General features: G+C 43.1%; 1 protein-coding gene across 2 annotated transcripts in view; it reads left to right on the top strand.

The window, feature by feature from the left end:
• Positions 1-18802, top strand: part of LOC142012601 (uncharacterized) — a 141759-nt gene that overhangs the window by 75362 nt on the left and 47595 nt on the right. The gene's annotated exons all lie outside the window — the stretch shown is intronic.

Raw genomic sequence — 18802 nt, 5'->3', positions numbered from 1 at the left:
ACATGCAGAGAAAATATGTTGCATTACCTGCAGAACAGCTGCTGACCCATGTTTGAAAACAACGCATATTCAGAGTAGCCTGGGGCAATAAAAGATGTTCTTTTTTCCTCTTTCCATAGCATGGTTCTTGATCTCCTAACTTAAATCTCTTTGTATTGTGAGTTTTTGAATTATAGTACAAACTATGTAATTCATACCCCCCAATACCACAGTAATTCATTACTTGAGAATGGTATTCACAAATGTTAGTTTTAGTATGCTTTGTACATATGGCCTCTATGAACGCTGTTTTTCCCTAAAATGATTTGATGGAAGTAGTGTGTTTAATTTATATTTAGAAAGTATGTACATTCTGTGGTGGATTTTCAAGTTATTACATACTGCTTGTCTATGTAAAATAAAATATAAATGATCCACTGAGTATAGTGTATGCACGTAGAGAATAGGTTAGAATTAGTTGCTTGGTTGATCTTGAGTGCTTTATAATACCTATATGACAAGCAGTACCCACTACTAAAGTGACTTAAAGCAGCATAAACTGATTTAGAGACTACTTAAGTCTCTAACACACATCAGGTTACAAGTGTTCTCTTTCCCTTACACAACCCACAGACTACCTTCTCCCTCTACTGCTCTGATGAGTGAAGAAAATCCTTGCTAGTATCCTGTGTAGTCAAAAAAGGTAGAGAAGTGAGCTCTGGTGAGCAGTTGTTCTTCTTCCTTTACCACTTCCAACCACCCCTGAAAAAGGAAAGGGAAAATATAGGCCTTGGCCTAAATAGTGGCAATTGAGCTGGCAACCTTTCAAGCTAAAATTATGAGCTGCTACAGCTTGCCTATTGAGCCACTGCCGTATAAATGGGGGTTATAACAACCAAATCCTCTGAGGACGGGCACAGAGGGAGACCTGCAACACATTCATGAGTGGGTTACATAACATTTAGGAAACCAGGCAGAAGAGGTTAAATTGCAGTAATGTGACTTATCCAAGATGTAGAACTGCCTAGACGCTGCTGTAGACTCTTCCAGGAAAAGCTGCTAGGGAACAGGTAGATTGAACAGAGATTATTTGTGCTGCTGGAGTTAAAAAAAAAATCAGGTGTTGGTCCTCAGGGCTACAGAAAAAGAGAAGCAAACTGAATAAATTAAAAAAGAGACGCTTCAGAAACAGTATGATAAAAATGTAAAATGACTTGATGCAATTGCAGGAAAGCATGGAGGAAATTAAAAGCCATCCCATTGAGAAAAAGTCTGTCACCCCACAATCCAGAAAACAGAAACCGATTTAGAAAAAGACTTCGGCAGTGCCCTGACAAAGTAGTAAGTTAAGTCTGTCATATCTGAGTTGTCAAACTGAAAGTGGGATTCAAAAAAGGTACACCGAGGCAGAGATAATAGAAGCTATAGTCAGACCATTTTGCTCAAGTGTTGGCCTCAGAGACCCCTTAGAGGAAAACTGATCTGAGCCTGCTAAAACTGAGGTGGATTTTAAGGGATGATTAAGACTAATTTACTAGGAATAGGCTACAGTTGGCATCTAATACCCAGACCACAAAAGAGAGTATGTAATTTAGTTGGAAAGAGATCTAAGGTGTGGCATTTCCTTAATAAAGTAAAGACTCAAGCTTTATGTGATACTGGGGCACAGGTGCGCCTGGTCCTGAGTTGGTGGGTAAGATGATAATCTCCCACAAACATGCCTTAAGAAGCTTTCCATTATTGGAATAAGAAGATGGGCTTGTTTTGAAAGCAGCCAACAGAACTCAAATCTCTTACAAATGATGAGTTTCACTAAGTAGAAATTACACATTCTAAATTGTTTCTGTGCCAGTCAGTCAACATAAATTAGAGCTACGGGTTATTGAGCAGTTAGGTGAGCATCATTGCTTCGTTTTGCCTTATGAGGCATCTAGCCTCAATGTGAAATGTGTATTTCCTCATGCTAGTATGTCATAAATGGAAGCTCTATTAAACGTAAGAAACAACAATTCAGACAATTTCTGCACAGTTAAAACAGAGAGAAAGGGCATTATTATCTCTGAAAGAAAAACCACTAATATAATATTATGGGCTTCTGCAGGCCTGGTTACAAAAATTTAACTGAAGTGTTTGATGCAGGTACTGATTATATTTGCAACTAGCTCACCTATACACTACAGTCATACAAATTACATACTAAGTACTTTGCTAGTTTATGCAGTCCAGAGTGATTTTGGGTGGGTTTTCTTTTATGTTTGCAACAATGGAATAAATGACTGAACAAAAATTCTTTTAAGTGCAAAATATTTTAAGATGATCACACGTGAATTCATCTAGGGATGGTCTAGTTCATAGAGGATTTTAATTTATTTGTTTTTGATTTGAAGCTGGCTACATGATTATATATATGATGATTTGTGCTTTGTAAAGGCAGGTGTGCTGGGCATTGGGTATATCTAAGTAGGAGTTGTTGTAGCTGTTACTGTTTACTTGAGAGTCTTCTAATACAAGGCATTTTACTTCACTTACTAAGAGGCTCAGACTCCAGAGTCCAAGAGTTTGGCTAGCTCGTTATAAAATAGGGTAATTTGCAAAATTTGCATCATATCCAGTTTTCAGACATTGTCAAAATGCAGGTTTGTTTGATCCACAATTTTGGATTGATATTGCTTTCAGATTAATGCTCTCCTTATGACAATATGCATTCGTATTCCTCTCTTCTGTTTCTTCTATGTTTTTGAAAACACAATGCCTACATCTACACTATGGGGTCCTTTGAAAGAAGTTTTTTCAGAAGATCCCTTCTGAAAAAACGTCTTTTGAAAGATCACAGCCACACACAGTAAGCGGATTGAAAAATCGATCTGCTCTTTTGAAAGAGAGCAGCCACACAGCCCCAGCCACCCTTTCGGAAGAAAGGACCGAGAGACACCAGGGACAGGGTCACATGTCCAGCAAGTCCTTCTAGGAGCTCCAGCCACGCGCTCTGCTCCCTTAAAGGGCCCATTCCAAACTCCCCTCCCAAACGCTGAGGCCTGCTGAGCTGAACAAAGTGAAGCAGAGCCAGTGCAGGGATCACAAGCTGTTAGGTCACATCTATGGACCCACAGCAGCTCTTGGGCTGGCATCACATCCACGCCCTCTTTGAGCTGCTGGCCACCATTCTTGCAGCTGCCTTCCATCTCCCCTGGTAGAACAGACCTGCCACCAGGACTGAGGAGCCCAACCCCCACCCCAGGGTCATGGCTGTGCCTCCCCCAGTTGATCGGGAGCATCTGGAGATACCCATCCAGCTCCGACTTGTGATGGGCTAGTGGAATGACATGCAGTTGCTCCAGAATTTTTGCATGAGGAAGAAGACCTTTCCAGAGCACTGCACATGGCTTACCTCTGCCCTCTGAAATCAGGACACCCGCATGCAGCCATTTGTGCCCCTTGAGAAGTGCGTAGCCATTGTGTTGTGGAAGCTGGCCATCCCAGACAGCTGCTGCTCCATGGAACAGCAATTCAGGGTGGATAAGTCGACTATCAGAGCTATCCTCGTGGAGGTAAGGAATGCTCAGCTTGCACACCCAACACTGGAAGAGGAAGAAGTGGGCTCCTGGTCAAGGGGGACTCTGGAGCACTGGGGTCGAGTGTGTTAGGGGGTGGAGCAGCCTAGCCCCAGGGAGCCATGATGCCTCACCCCCACATAGGCCCGCTCCTGCAGGGGCAGCCTTATGGGTGTGAGGAGAGGGTACCTGTAGGGCTTGGGTGAAGAAAGGGGCTGAGAGGGGCCAGAGGAGCCCACTGGGTCTAAGGACATCTGTTCACAGAACTCATGAGTGTGTCCTCTTTCCATCCCATGCACGTCATGGGGGCAGTCAACCCATCCTGCTAGGGAGGGTTGTCCATGTCAGGGACATGGATGCAGCCATTGCTGGATTCTCCACCCTTTGCTTCCCCCACTGCGATGGCACCCACATTGTCATCCATGCCCCTGACCACAGCGCAGCCTGCTATATCAACTGCAAGGACTACCCCTCAGTCATGCTACAGGCCCTGGTAGACCACAGGGATGCTTATGGACTTTTATGTTGGCTGGTTGGGGGTCTTCTGGAACTCCAGCCTCTGCTGGAGGATGGAGGCAGGGTCCTACGTCCTCCAGCAGTAGCTCACACTTGGGGATGTCACCATGCCCTGTTGCATTCCGGGGGACGTGGCCTATCCCCTGCAGCCCTAGCTCATGTGGCTGTACACAGGCCACCCGGACTCCACTCTGGAGCTATTCAACGGCTGCCTCAGCTGGTCACGCTACCCCATGGAGTGTGCCTTCGGCTGCCTGAAGGCATGGTTCCAGTGTCTCCTCATGCACCTGGATGTTGGGGTGCACAATGTCTGCCAGGTTGTGAGGGGTGTGCTGTGCCCTCCACAACATCATGGAGGGCTAGGAGGAGGCCTTCCTCCTGGGGTTGTCGGCTGAGGCCAGCCCTGGGTATGAACAGCTGGGCACGGCCCCTGACTACTAAGTCCACCGTGAAGGGGTGTGGATCTGGGAGGCCCTCCGAGAGAGCTTCACCCATGGGCCTCAGTGACTCTTCCCAGGATACCCCCTGCAAGCTCCTCTGGCCTGCAGCTCCACTATTCCCCCACCATGACCCCTCACCGCCTCCTCCACAATAATGAGGAACATGGGGGTATTGAAAAAATAAACTGTTTACTTAAACATAGAAACTTTGTGTTAATGAGAACTGTGCAAATAACTATGTACATTGTGAATGGGGGTAACTGTATACGTTGGGGGGCTGGGGTCGGGGGCATTAGTCCTCCAAGGGAGTCCCTGACAGGGCTGGGATGGGGCTGGGATCATGGGGAGGTAGGGCTGCAGTGGGGGAAAAAAGGGGCCACTGAGGATGGGGGAAGGCTAACATGGTGGCATCCATAGTGGCCATGAGCCACTGGGTGAAGCCCAGCATGATGGTTGCTGGGAGCTCAGGCAGGAGCGGCGGGGGGGCCAGCAGGGGGGCACGGTAGGGGTAGGAAGCTGGGTTGCCTACTCCCTCAGGGCCCACCAGTGGTTCTGAGGTTGGCCATGAGCTCATTGCAGTCCTCCCGCCACCATGCCAAGCCCACCTCCTCGACACGCAGCCACTGCTTCACCCGGTTGTTCCGGGAGTGAAGGGGGGCTGTGTAGGTGGAAGTGTTGTCTGTGGTACAGCAATGGGCCCTCCAGGCACGGTCCCACCCAGGCACTGGTGGTGGGGGTACCCCAGTTCTCTTTGCCGCTCGTGGATGTCCCAGCCCAGTGACATAGATGAGGCTGGCTGGCTCTGTTCATGATGTGGGGCTCACCTGGCCCTCAAACAGCACAGCTGCAAGGAGGGAAGGGGAGGGAAAGATGGTACATCGTCATGCACCCGGCCCCAATTAGCAGCAGTTCCCACCCCTAGGCCAAGAGAGAGGGGTGTCCTGGGAGCACTGGCGCATAGACTCAGTGGTATCTTGGGGATGGGGCTGACCATTGTGGGGCCCCCCCCCACCTCTCCTAGCTGGCTGGCAGTCAAGGGGGTTCTGATTTAATATCAAGAGAACACATTTTGTGTGTAAATTCTCTGTGTTTTTTTTTCGAAAGGGCCCTGGCTTTTTTTGAAAATACCCTCTAGTGTAGACATAACCTATGATTTTGCATTTTCAGATATTTCAAGGAGAATTTTAACCTTGAAGGAGCCATTACCTTAAAGCCTAGACCTTGAGTTTACAATCATTCACCTGCCTAACTCCAGTTGTTCATTGTTGGTAACCATTTCAATCAAATAGAACGTTAGTAAATAAATGTTTTATATCTTTATTGATATTTAAAATGTGGTAATTAAATATCCCTGAACACCTCTGCAGAGAAAACTGAAGGTTGTTTCAGTCCTATTTAGGAGACTGGAAAAATGGTTAGTCTCAAAATGAAGACACTAAATCACTTTAAGGGGCTGTTTTAGAATTGCCTGCAGGAAGAAAAGAGACTCAACAAGAGCTTGGGGTGTCAAATAGGCAGAGGTAATCTTGGAATCTTAGGAGTGCCTGAAAACTAAGCAAAGCCATGGCAAAATGTCTTACCAGATATCAAAAGACAACTCTTATATGGGGAGTAAAGGGACTTTATTTCTTTAGGGAGCTGAGCAGAGCAGTGGATAATAGTGCTATCCAGTCTGTGGAACCAGAGCAACAATTTAAATGCAGCACATGATAAGATAAACTCATAAGGGTTTAAGGCCATTAGTAAAATCCTGGCCCCATTGAAGTCAATGGGAGTTTTGTCATTGACTTCAGTGGGGAAAAGGATTTCACTCCAGATATTCAACCCAGACTAAAGTCCTTTTATAGAACCCAAGTGAGAGAAATGTAGTCTTCTATGACAGGAGGAGGAATAATGGCAGCAATACTACTACCATATAAATGACGTATTGTCTAGATGTCAGGCCTTCTGGAAGATTACTAAAAAAGCAACAAATAAGAATCCTCTGGGTCCATAAAGAAGGAAAGGTTACATTGTTAAATTCAAAGGTAATTTAGTCTGAATTAAAGCTTTTTTTCCCTGTTTCTTTTTCCCATTGAGTGAGAGAACAAGCTCTATGGGAGACAGAGGCTGCTTCTATGCTCTCCCCCTCCTCTCGGAGGTGCCATGGTAATGAGGCAACTCAAAGCAAGCTAATGCAGTGCTAATGTGCGTATTCACCTTATTAGCATAATGGCACCCATGTGAATTTCAAAGTCCAGACTTCAGATTGCAGATTGACAGTGAAGATGGGGGCAGCTTTGAAATAAGCCCTCCACTTCGACATTCCCTTACTGCCACAGAACTAGATCAGAGTAAGGGAATGTCGAAGCGGGGCACTTACTTCGAAGCTGCCCCCATCTGTACTGTCAATGAAAACTATGCAAATGATGTCACACTCAGCAAACAAGTTGACATTGTGTGGAAAGGTGATAAGATGAGGTGAGGGAGACTGCGAGGAGAGTCACTGTTGTTCGTTGGTTGGTGATGGTGACATTGGTGTGCCTGGGAGACCACGGCTGCTGGCTGGGCTGGGCTGCACCTCTGTTGCAGCACCGAGGCAGAGACCCAGACCAGCCACAGGAAAAGGCTGGGCTGGGGGCTCCAGGAAACCACCGCCAAGTGGTGAGCGGCGCCTGAGGCACAGCTGTACAGGGCGGGTGGTGGCGGCCCCCTAGCTGCCCGGGGAGTGAGCGGCAGGGGCAGAGCCAGGATGGGCTGCGCACCCAGCAGCCACGTCTCTCAGGAGTGCCTGGGAGCCTGCGGCCACCAGCTGGGCTGGGGCGCGCTGCTGCTGCAGCACTGAGGCGGAGACCCAGATCAGCCACAGGTAAAGGCTGGGCTGGGGCTCCGGGAAACCGCCGCCTGGCGCTGCGGAGAGATGCGCTGGATGATATGCAGCTGCGGGCAGGTGTTGCCTGGAGCCGTGGCCTTTCTCCTGCTGCAGGGTGTTCGTGTCCCACTGAGGCACTCGTAAATTTGAGGAAATGCTTCATAAGGCGAAGTAGTGGTTTTTAATCAAGCTGCTCGTAAATTTGAATTCTCGTAGCCTGAAAGGGTGTATCTCGGGGTGTGACTATTGAAATATTTGGGTTACAAAAAAGTAGGGGGATGGTAAAAACAAAGAAAATGTTTTCACTTAAAATATGTTACATTTCATCTAAATATTTCTAATATTAGTTTTGAACAAACATTTTCAATTTAAAGACTATAAAGTATTTAGTCTCAGTAGACAGCTATACTAAGACTGTAATGGGAATTACATACGTGCTTAAAGTTAAGCTTAAGCACTTTCCTGAACTGGGATTCCTTTCTGAATTGATAACTTAAGTAACTTGTTAGTGATGCTCCCAATGTTAGCTGAATTCCTGGGTGGTATAACAACATTTTAAGAGTATTTTAATATGAAACTATCTAAGCCAAACATATAAATATAAATATAAATATAAATATAAGCACAGTTTTTCAATCGAAGTGATATTTTACATATGCTAAAATGTATAATTTGATGGCAATTCTGCAGTACTAGGAAGATGCAGTTTGCAAGTATGTATGAGTTTTGAGACACATGGGTCGTGTCTACACTACCCAAAAACTTTGAAATGACCATGAGCAGATGGGAATAAGGGGACTTCGAAGTTGCTGGGGTCCTTTCAAAAAGGAGCCCCGTCTGGATGAGCCACGCGGCGGCGAGCCGCGTCAATTTTGAAGTGCCACAGACGCTGCATGCTAATGAGGCGCTGAATATGTATTTCAGCGCTTCATAGTTTTTGGCTAGTGTAGATGTAGCCATGGAGATTTAGTAATGGCAAAGCATAGATACTTTATTAACAGCTGGGATCATGGATTCAGACATTTTAAAGCCAGTTTGTCTAATGGCCATTTGGCCTGACCATCTGCGTAACTTAGGCCACAGAAATTCACCCAGTAATTGTGGAATTGAGAGAAACAGCTTTTATTAGAAATTATAGTTAAAAGGAAAAAGACAGTTTTTTAGCGTTAATTGAAAATATCTTGATAATTATTTTAAGTCAGACTCTTAACACTTAAATGTTGTGGTTGCTTTGTTGGGTTTTTGTCTAAATTATTGCTTTTTCATATCCTAGCATTAACAAATTGTCACTGTAGAGTTCTTAAAAGTGTCAGTAAGGCACACCGTTGTGTGCAGTGTTGTAATATTTGTGGTCTTGGGATATTAGCAAGACGGTGAAGAGGTGATATCTTTTATTGGACCAGCTTCTGTTGGTGCAAGCGACAAGTTTTTGCACTAACACAGAGCTCTTCTTTGGGTTTTGCGATTTAATAAGAGTTCAGTAACTAAAAACATTTTTACTAATAGCAAAAAATCATGTGCTGACCCTTATTTCACATTGAAGTGACCAGAGTTTGACACCAAAATGACAGCTGGTTAACACAGCTTGAGATTTCAAAGTGCTTGAGTATATGTAAATATTATGACTGATCTCATAAGGATGTTGGAAGATACTTCAAGAAATGTCCTAGATGTAAGTTTACTCCAGTCCCCATGTTGGTTAGAGGATAATATCCCACAGGATGTTTTATCTGCTGAATGTAGAGGAAATGGATAGAATAATTAAGAACATATAATTGATTTCAATAAACAAAGATTATGCTTATGTGCTGTACAGTATTATCAGTGCTGTTTGCTGCAGAACACAGAATTTCAGATTGCTGTAGCATGATAATTTAAAAAGATAATGCTTTTAAACCAGTTTGTTACAGAGGAATGTCAGTCCCTAAAATATGCTGCAAGTTCATTGGTAACGTTTAGCATACCTGTTTTACTTCCAAGGGAAATTAGGAGGAGGAGAAAAGATCAAAAGAGGTAAGTCTGTATGGCAAGATACATGACTACACTGGGGACCTTGTGAAGTTTCAGTCTGCTATGAAATGTTAAATGTTCAAGTGGTGTTTTCCATATAAAAGTTTGTTTAACCTTAAAGTATTTTACAAAATAATGCAATGTTGTGGTCTAACACATACCATGTAAGTATTACAAAATACCTTATTCTGTTGTAAATGCAGATTTGCAAAAATACTATAAACAGATGTATTTGTGATGTCTTTAATAACCAAAGTAAATTGTCAAAACAAAAAGCAGTCAAGTAGCACTTTAAAGACTAGCAAAATAGTCTATTAGGTGAGCTTTCGTGGGACAGACCCACTTCTTCAGACCATATCCAGACCAGAACAGACTCAATATTTAAGACACAGAGAACCAAAAACAGTAAGCAAGGAGGACAAATCAGAAAAAGATAATCAAGGTGAGCAAATCAGAGAGTGGAGGGGTGGGGGGAAAGGTCAAGAATTAGATTGAGCCAAGTGTGCAGACGAGCCCCTATAGTGACTCAGAAGGTTCCCATCACGATTTAAACCATGTGCTAATGTGCCGAATTTGAATATAAAAATTAATATTTGAATTTGAATATAAAAAGAGCTGAGCTGGCTTTTATATTCAAATTCGGCACATTAACACATGGTTTAAATCGTGATGGGAACTTTCTGAGTCACTATAGGGGCTCGTCTGCACACTTGGCTTAATCTAATTCATGACCTCTCCCCACACCCCTCCACTCTCTGATTTGCTCACCTTGATTATCTTTTTCTGATTTGTCCTCCTTGCTTACTGTTTTTGGTTCTCTGTGTCTTAAATATTGAGTCTGTTCTGGTCTGGATATGGTCTGAAGAAGTGGGTCTGTCCCACGAAAGCTCACCTAATAAACTATTTTGCTAGTCTTTAAAGTGCTACTTGACTGCTTTTTGTTTTGATAGTGTATAGACTAGCACAGCTTCCTCTCTGTTACTATTCAAAGTAAATTGAATAGTGTAGGAACTAAGGGCAGTGAGCCAAAATGTGGCTTTTTTGGGTAAGCCTGGAATGGAGTAAAATATTGAGACAGAATTCGTTGCGAAGATGTTCTCTGGAAACAATATTGACTTCAGTTCCATCAATAAGTGGAAGGATGGATGAGGAAATTGAAGGTAGGCCACAGGGAATGATGAAGCCAAACGATAAGGTGAGATTGTGTAAGGAATTGAACAAGCATTACCAGGTAAAGAGCTATATTTCTTAGGGAGTATGAAATTCCACAGGGGTCGATAGGGACCAAGGACCAACATTTTCAAATCTAGATGTCCAAAGTTGGGTTCCTAAAGCAAAGCTTTGGCACCTAAATATAAGTAGCCTTCTAGTCAAAGATGTTGTACACCTGCCGCTCCTACTAACATCAGTAGTATTTGTGGGTGCTGGACATTTCTGCAAACATGCAGTTCAGTTAAGGTGCCTAAATACAGGTCTAAACTAATCTTTTATTTAAATATTAGTTTATATAAAAAGTAAATTATAGTTAAATTCTTCTAGGTTCATACTCAGTAGTGTTGGTGTAAGTAATGCCTGTGGAGAGCCCAAGATTAAAATATTTTTTTGAAAATCTTGATGTAGATTTGCCCTGCAAATGTATTCTACAGTGTCTTCTGAGACAGGCCTGGGATAGAGAAAGATGTAGAACTTCATTTCTCAAATAGTAGGTCAGGCCCTCAAAGTGGGTCACAACTCTGTTTTAATGTGGTCACCCCGGGCTCGCTTAGACTTTCTGGGACCACAAGCTGAAGCCTCTCTGCCCAGGACCAAAACTGAAACTGAACACTACTTCCCAGGGCCAAATTGAAGCCGGGCTCAAGTTACAGACTCACTGCCTGCAGGTGAAGCCTTTGGGCTTCAGCTCCTACTTCCCATCCTGTGCCTATGGTCAGTAGGGATCAGGCTTTGTCTTTGTGTCCCCACAACAGGGATAGCAGACTCAAGCCGTGTCTACACGTGCACGCTACTTTGAAGTAGCGGCACTAACTTCGAAATAGCGCCCGTCACGGCTACACGTGTCGGGCACTATTTCGATGTTAACATTGATGTTAGGTGGCGAGACGTCGAAGCCGCTAACCCCATGAGGGGATGGGAATAGCGCCCTACTTCGAAGTTGAACATTGAAGTAGGGCACGTGTAGCCGATCCGCGTCCCGCAACATCGAAATAGCGGGGTCCGCCATGGCGGCCATCAGCTGAGGGGTTGAGAGACGCTCTCTCCAGCCCCTGCGGGGCTCTATGGTCACCGTGTGCAGCAGCCCTTAGCCCAGGGCTTCTGGCTGCTGCTGCTGCAGCTGGGGATCCATGCTGCATGCACAGGGTCTGCAACCAGTTGTCGGCTCTGTGGATCTTGTGTTGTTTAGTGCAACTGTGTCTGGGAGGGGCACTTTAAGGAAGCGGCTTGCTGTTGAGTCCGCCCTGTGACCCTGTCTGCAGCTGTTCCTGGCACCCTTATTTCGATGTGTGCTACTTTGGCGTGTAGATGTTCCCTCGCAGCACCTATTTCGATGTGGTGCTGCGCAACGTCGATGTTGAACATTGACGTTGCCAGCCCTGGAGGACGTGTAGACGTTATTCATCGAAATAGCCTATTTCGATGTCGCTACATCGAAATAAGCTACTTCGATGTAGGCTTCACGTGTATACGTAGCCTCAGAGTCCAGAGGTCAGATAGTAATTTTTGTTGTCAGAAAGGGGTTGCTGTATAGTGAAGTTTGAGAAACCCTTATGTAGAGTTTTGGTTGAACCTCGTAAGGCCAGTGAAACAAAGAACTGTGGAAAAGTAGGAGCTCTTAGCTCTGAGGTGTGAACATTGTTGCTCTTTGATCAGTTATTCTCTCAGTGATGATTAGATAACTGCTTGGTTATAGGAAAACAAATGAAATTGTGTGAGAGCAGGTAAGTGAAAAGTTTTCTTTGTAGACCTTGTAGACCTTGCAAAATCTGGTACCCTGATTTAGAAATTATCCTAACAGGAAGTAATATTCCTGCTATACTGAAAAAGCCTTAACCGAATGTTATACAGTAATATAACTGTTCTTCTACATTGTAAGAGTGATTACAATAGCCAGTTACTGCTTTTGACAGAACGTATGTCAGATATATGTACAGAACTGTATCTAATTGAATCTTCCGCGCAAGTTTAAATAATGAGAAAATGCTTCACATGATGTCTGTTCTACTTCCTTCTGCAATATATTTTATTCAATATGTAATGCATACTTTTAATGAAATTTCATTTTGGTGAATAATTTTATAGTGGTATAAATAATAGGCCTTAATCCTTCAGGCTGTTTCTAATACTGAAACCCCAGTCCAGTATTCCTCAAAAGCTTGCTACTTTTGTCAGCTTGTAAGTAACTAAGAGATAGGACATTCATATCCAGCTACTAGAGCCCTTTCAGCTGGTCACTTGTGTTTATATGTGCATGCCAACAGCAGAGACAGGCAAAGCCAGTATCAGGTGTTGTAAACTGGCCTCAAGTGGAAATCACCCTATGTAATAGCTTACATTAGTTGAACTTCAAATTATCATCTATAATATGAGTCGTTCATAGAGACAGGTTAATTAAGTCCACTGGGCTCAGCACGAGAGCCACAGTTATAAAGTGTAAAATAACTGAGTCTGTCAATGGATGATTTTTAATAACATTTTTAAATGGCCTCGAAAATTCAGTACTGTAATAGGAAAAGCATACTTTCCTTATTGGCTAATAACATTAGTAGCACCTTGACTAACTATGGTCAGTTGTACTGCTGCTCTAAAGAAATCACTTGGACATCCTGATCCTGCAGCCTGATCTGTGTGGATAGACCCTTGTACAAGTAAAGAGTGCTTTGAAAAGTAGTAGAGTTGTACGTATGCTCACAGGTTTGTCTTCATGGAACAGATTGCAGGATTGGGATTATAAAGTTATTTCAAGATTGAGATAATAGTGTTGTAGCTTTTTATATGGTAGGTTAATATTGCTGTCTATACTATAGCAAAAAATAATCAGCTTGAATTTTGAATGGCAGTTAGACATTGTTTTTCCAAGTGCCAATATCATTCCCCGCATGGAATCACTCATCCTAGTCTCTTACCCTAGTTATTTAAAATAGACCTGAGTGCTTAGTTGGTCACCAGTGTGAGGTAATGAAACCTAACCTTGGAAACCCCTGTGCTGCCAAGCTAGCTAGGTCAAGGCAGAGTCTGTCACTGTTTCTAACTCTGGGACTCCAAAGCACACTTTGGGCTCTAGACTCCTTGGCTGTGTCTATGCTAGCAAGTTCTTTTGAAACAAGGGGGCTCTTTTGAAAGAGCCCAGTGGAACGTCTACACATGAAAAGTGTTCTTTTGAAAGTAAATCGAAAGAATGTGGCATGCCTTTCGAAATCACTCTTCCTTTCCCATTTCAAGAAGAGCAACCCCGCTTTGAAAGCTTCTTTTGAAAGAAAATGCCAGCAATGCCCCTCTGTCACTGGACAAAAGAATAGATAGATATAAATCAAATACAGGTTGAACCTCTTTAATCCAGAACTCTCATCAGGCAACATCCGTAATCTGGCGTGATTTTAGTTTGCTGCACAACCGTTTATTACGGATTTGGCCAAGTGTCCCATGGTCCCATAAAGGTTGTTTCTAGCCATCAGTCATTGCTTGCAGTGTTCTGTGCTGTTATTTAGTTCTAATTTACCCTGAATGTCTTCTCAGAGCTCAGTAAGCAGTGGAAATATTGGTAATGTGCTAGACAATACTGACCTTCCACAGTCCAGCAATTTCTCTCATTCAGCAGCAGTGCCAGGTGCCAAACGGAGAGAAGTTTAACCTGTATTAAGAAGAGTAATATTCAAAAACTAGTGGGGAACAATTTAACCTCCCAGGACACACAGTTACTGATTTGCAAGTGCCATTTTCAAGAAAAACAAAAAACAAACTTCAGAAACAGGCTGCAATGTGAAACTGTTGAACTACAATTCATTTGCAAATTTAATGCTGTCAGAATGAGTTTGAGTGTAGACATGGGACTGCTCTTTCATTACCATAAGTAATTTCCCCATCATGCCCTCTCACCTTCTCAACACAGTTGAAGGTGAGCCTCATCAGCCCTGATTTAACTAGTACTGATGTTACACCAGCAGAGCTACCTCTCTGAAATTCCTATGTCTGAATCTTTGCCTTTCTTCCACTTCAAGTATCTGTGGAAGAGAGTTGTATCTCACAAAAGCTTATGCCCTAATAAATTTTTTATTCTTTAGCCATTGGACTCTGTATTGTTTTTACTAAATAAGAGAGCTATTGAAATTTTAAAGGAATAGAATGAAGAAGGTCTCTTGGTAGCATCTCAGCACTTTAAAGACCCTAATGGCTCACATGTTCAGAACAATGGTGCTTATTATTGATGTGCAGTCAAGAAGACTCGTGCAGAGATAAAATCAGGGGACCAATGTGGAAGAGAAGTAAAGAGCAAGATGAGGAAAAAGTTAACATACTCTTTAAAAGAGCAGGTTGCACACTGATGTGACTAATGGACAGAGGAAGCATGGTAGTCCCTACTCTAGATTCAATGGGCAACAGCCTTTTGTCAATACAGAAATACTTATCCAGCAATATTCCAAGAGAGAATTTAAGAAGGCTGATCCTATCTGGGATCAGCACTTGCTGATTGATCAATTTAAGGCTGCGTCTACACTATGAGATAAAATTGAATTTAATTCAGTTAGCTCAAATTTACCATGTGACTATCTTCACTGTAAAGACCATTAGCTCGACTGTGGGTGCAGTAATGTCGAGATTACAAAATCGCAGTTACCTGACTGGCATCAAGCTTGAATTCAGAAGTTCGATTAAATGCAAGTGTGGAAGCACCATGTCTTAAAAGCAAATTTATTAGCCTCCAGAGGTGTCCCATATGTAACCTCTAATGCCCCTCTGAGTGCTCCGCTCTGGCCGCTGCTCTCCAGTAACAGGAAGATCCTGAATTTCCAAGCAGGAGCAGCGAGCCTTTAGCTGTGGGCGCATGTTAGTTTATGAAAGCCTGAGAAGTGGCTTCTTTCTTTCTGTGCTGTTAGCGGTGTGTGTGCATCTACCCATCCAGATAGCCCCTGAAGGGAGTTCATGACTCTGTCTGTGCACTTGCTATTTTTTTCTGCGCTGCCTGGCACCAGCCCCTGACACATTGTACCACGTCAACAAGGCTGTGCTGGGCGTCATGCTTGCATAACATGCCGAGAAACTTGCTTCTCAGCAGTTTACATTTGTGTGCAAGCCCCCTTCCCTCCTCCACAGGCACCACGCAATCTGGGTCTTTCCTGCGCTCAGCCACGTTAACTGGGTAGCCCCCAACACAACACAAAGGATGTGCCTGCTGTTTGGTGCTGGCAATGCTGCCAGTTGCATGGGAAAGAGATGGCGTTGCTGCCACTGTGGGGAGAGCTCCCCCGGCAGTTAAGATACTGGGGGCTTTGCTGCTGCTGTGAGGAAGTCTCCCCTGGTGGTTTAGATACTGGGGACTTTGCAGCTGTCATGGGGAAGGAACAGCTCAACTAGCCATCCACTGACCCCCTCCTCTTTGGCCCATACCTGGGCTTGCTATTGCCACCGGGGAAAAGTCTCCCACCGGTGGCTAAGGGGCTTGCTGCCGACGGGGGAGGACCATTTCAACTGGTCATACAGTGACCACCCCTGCTTTGCCCATACCTGGGTTTGCTGCCACCGGGGGAAAACCAACAATTCGTTTTTTCCTGCACAGTCTAGGACCCCACATTAACACTCTCCCCAACACCAATATAGTGCATGGGGAAACCAAAAATTCTTTCTTCTTACATTCTTCTCAGCATAAAAATGTTCTGGGCCCCTGCATTATTTTCAGGGATCACATTTCTGCAATGATGGGAGGTGGAATACTCAGTGGATGGCCAGTTGAGAACACAGTTGCTGCACTTGTGTTGGCAATGTAATGTGGGGGGAAACCAAAATTTCTTTCTTCTAATTTTGAGTGTCTTCTACATTATTTCCAGGGCTCAACATATTTTCAGGGATTGGGAGGGGAATGACGAAAATGCAATGTGGAAAGATGATGTCAAGACCAGTGAGCATACCCAGAATGCTATGGGGATGAGGAAGCTGTGGGATAGGTTCCCACAATGTACTACTGCAGCAGTTGATGTTAACCAATGTGTGTGTGGCAGCAATGACTCAACTTTGTGGGGAGCACGGTGTGAAGTGAGCATGGTCAAAATTGAACTTATAAATTCCAGAATTAGAAAATCAATATAAATTAATTTGAATTTATCTCATAGTGTAGACACAGCCTCAGAGTCTAAATACTTTAAACACTGTAATAAAGAGGCAGCTCAAGCGGCTACTAATCAAAATGTAATTGTAACAGAATCATCAGGTATATTTCTGTTGAGGCTCTGCAGGAATTGGCTCTTGGCCCATGTTATTTTGGTCAGTAATCTGGAAAAAAACATAAAATTGTCACTGGTAAAGGTTTCAGATGGCTCAGTTTGGAGAGAGTCATAAATAGCAAAGAGTACAGCTATCTAATATAAAGCAATCTGTATTGTTTGGCAAGCTGGGTGAAAGAAAAAAATATGAATTTTACAGTAGCCAAAACTAAAGTTATACCTCTAGGGAAAAAGAACTTAGGTCATACTTATATGACAGGGGACTCTCCCTTAGGAAGCAGTGACCATGCAAAAGACTTGGTGGTCCTTATGTATGGTCAGCTGAACATGAGCTCCCACTGCTGTGCTGTGGTTGAAAGGGTTAGTGTGATCCTTGCGTGTATAAACTGGGAGATCCCAATGCGTGTGTGGAGGTAGAAGTGAGGAGGCAGTATTACCTCTATATGTGGTGCTGGTGTGCCTGTTTCTCAAATACTATGTTCAGTTCTGATGTTCCCAGTTCAAGATGGCTGTTGATAAAAGGGGAGGGTTCAGAGAAAAGCTACAAGGATAACTTACAGATAGGAAAACTTGCCTTATAGCGATAAACTCCTTATCCTGAAGCAAGCAAAGGATAAGGAGTGATTTGATCAATCTGTAAATACCTACATGGGGAGCAAAATGGATAATGAGTTGTTCAATCTAGCAGACAAAAAAGTAACAAAATCCAATGGCTGGAAGTTTAAGCTAGACACATTCAGACTGGAAATAAGGCTCAAATTTTAACAATGAATAAAATTAAACATTGTTGGAACAAATTTCTAAGATTTATGATGGATTCTCAGTCACTAGCAATTTTTAAAATTGAATATTTTTCTGAAAGTTATACTGTAATTCAAACATATTAATTCATGGATGTTCTGTAGCGAACATTGTATAGGTTATCAGATTAGATGGTCGCAGTGCTCCTTTCTGGTGTAATAATCTATGAATGCATGAATTCTTAATAGTAACATTGAGACATACGGCTGGCATAGGGATGGCATTGTCACAGAACTCCTAAATAATAATCATGTAAAAATCAACATCAGCTAATGTGCTTTAAGTAACTGAAGTTCCAACTGAAATCTTATTTCTTTTTCTAAAAATGGTGTACTAGCTTTCTTTTGGAAGCAACTTGAGATTTGGAAGGTACTTATATTTCTCTAAATGTTCTTCAGAAGATGCTTGCATGTGAAGACCAAGTTAAAATACACTGCTGTATGCCTTTGAAATGCCTTTGATCTTCTGTAGTACATGTTGCCTTAAAGGTATGCGTACATTGCAACTGAGAGCAAGCCTCTGAGCCAAGGTAAGTAGATTTGTGCTAGTAGGACTTGCACTAACACATTAAAAGTAATTGTGTGGACTTTGGGAATAGATGGAGGCTCAGGCTGGCCACCAGAGCTCAGATGCATCCAACTCCTGCTCCTAAGATTTGCACTTGCTATATTTTAGCATACTAGCATGAGCTGGGCTGGGCAACTTGCTCCCAGTTGCAGTGCAAATGTACTTTAAGGACTTACTAGTTATTCTCCAGATCCGAAGAAGTGGGTCTGTCCCATGAAAGCTCATCACCTAGTAAATAATATTATTAGTGTTTACGGTGCTACAGGACTGCTTTTTTTGCTTTGTGAAGATACATACTAACAGGGCTACCTCTCTGAGACTATTGAACTTACTAATGTTTAATTGATTTGTAGGTAAAACTGACCAGTAAAACATTTTCCTGTAGTATACTACACCAATGCTCTGTATGCCTATGTCAGTCATTGCAAAAAATAAATAGCAAAAGTTATTCACAATTCTATAATCATTTTCGTAAAAAGGATAATCATTTTTTGCATTATACAAACCACAATTCCATACAGATTTCCCTTTTTTTAACAACCAGTTTGTTCCATTTCTATCCAATTTATATATGTGTTTGGGTTTTGAAAATAAATTCATATGAAAGACTAGGGACTTTCATGTATGTTTATAAACCATTTCAGATATTTTGTTGAA

Source organism: Carettochelys insculpta, chromosome 4, assembly GCF_033958435.1.
Source record: "Carettochelys insculpta isolate YL-2023 chromosome 4, ASM3395843v1, whole genome shotgun sequence".
Lineage (NCBI taxonomy): Eukaryota > Metazoa > Chordata > Testudines > Carettochelyidae > Carettochelys > Carettochelys insculpta.
Note: the sequence above shows the minus strand (reverse complement) of the source record. Positions and strands in the feature narration are given on the sequence as shown.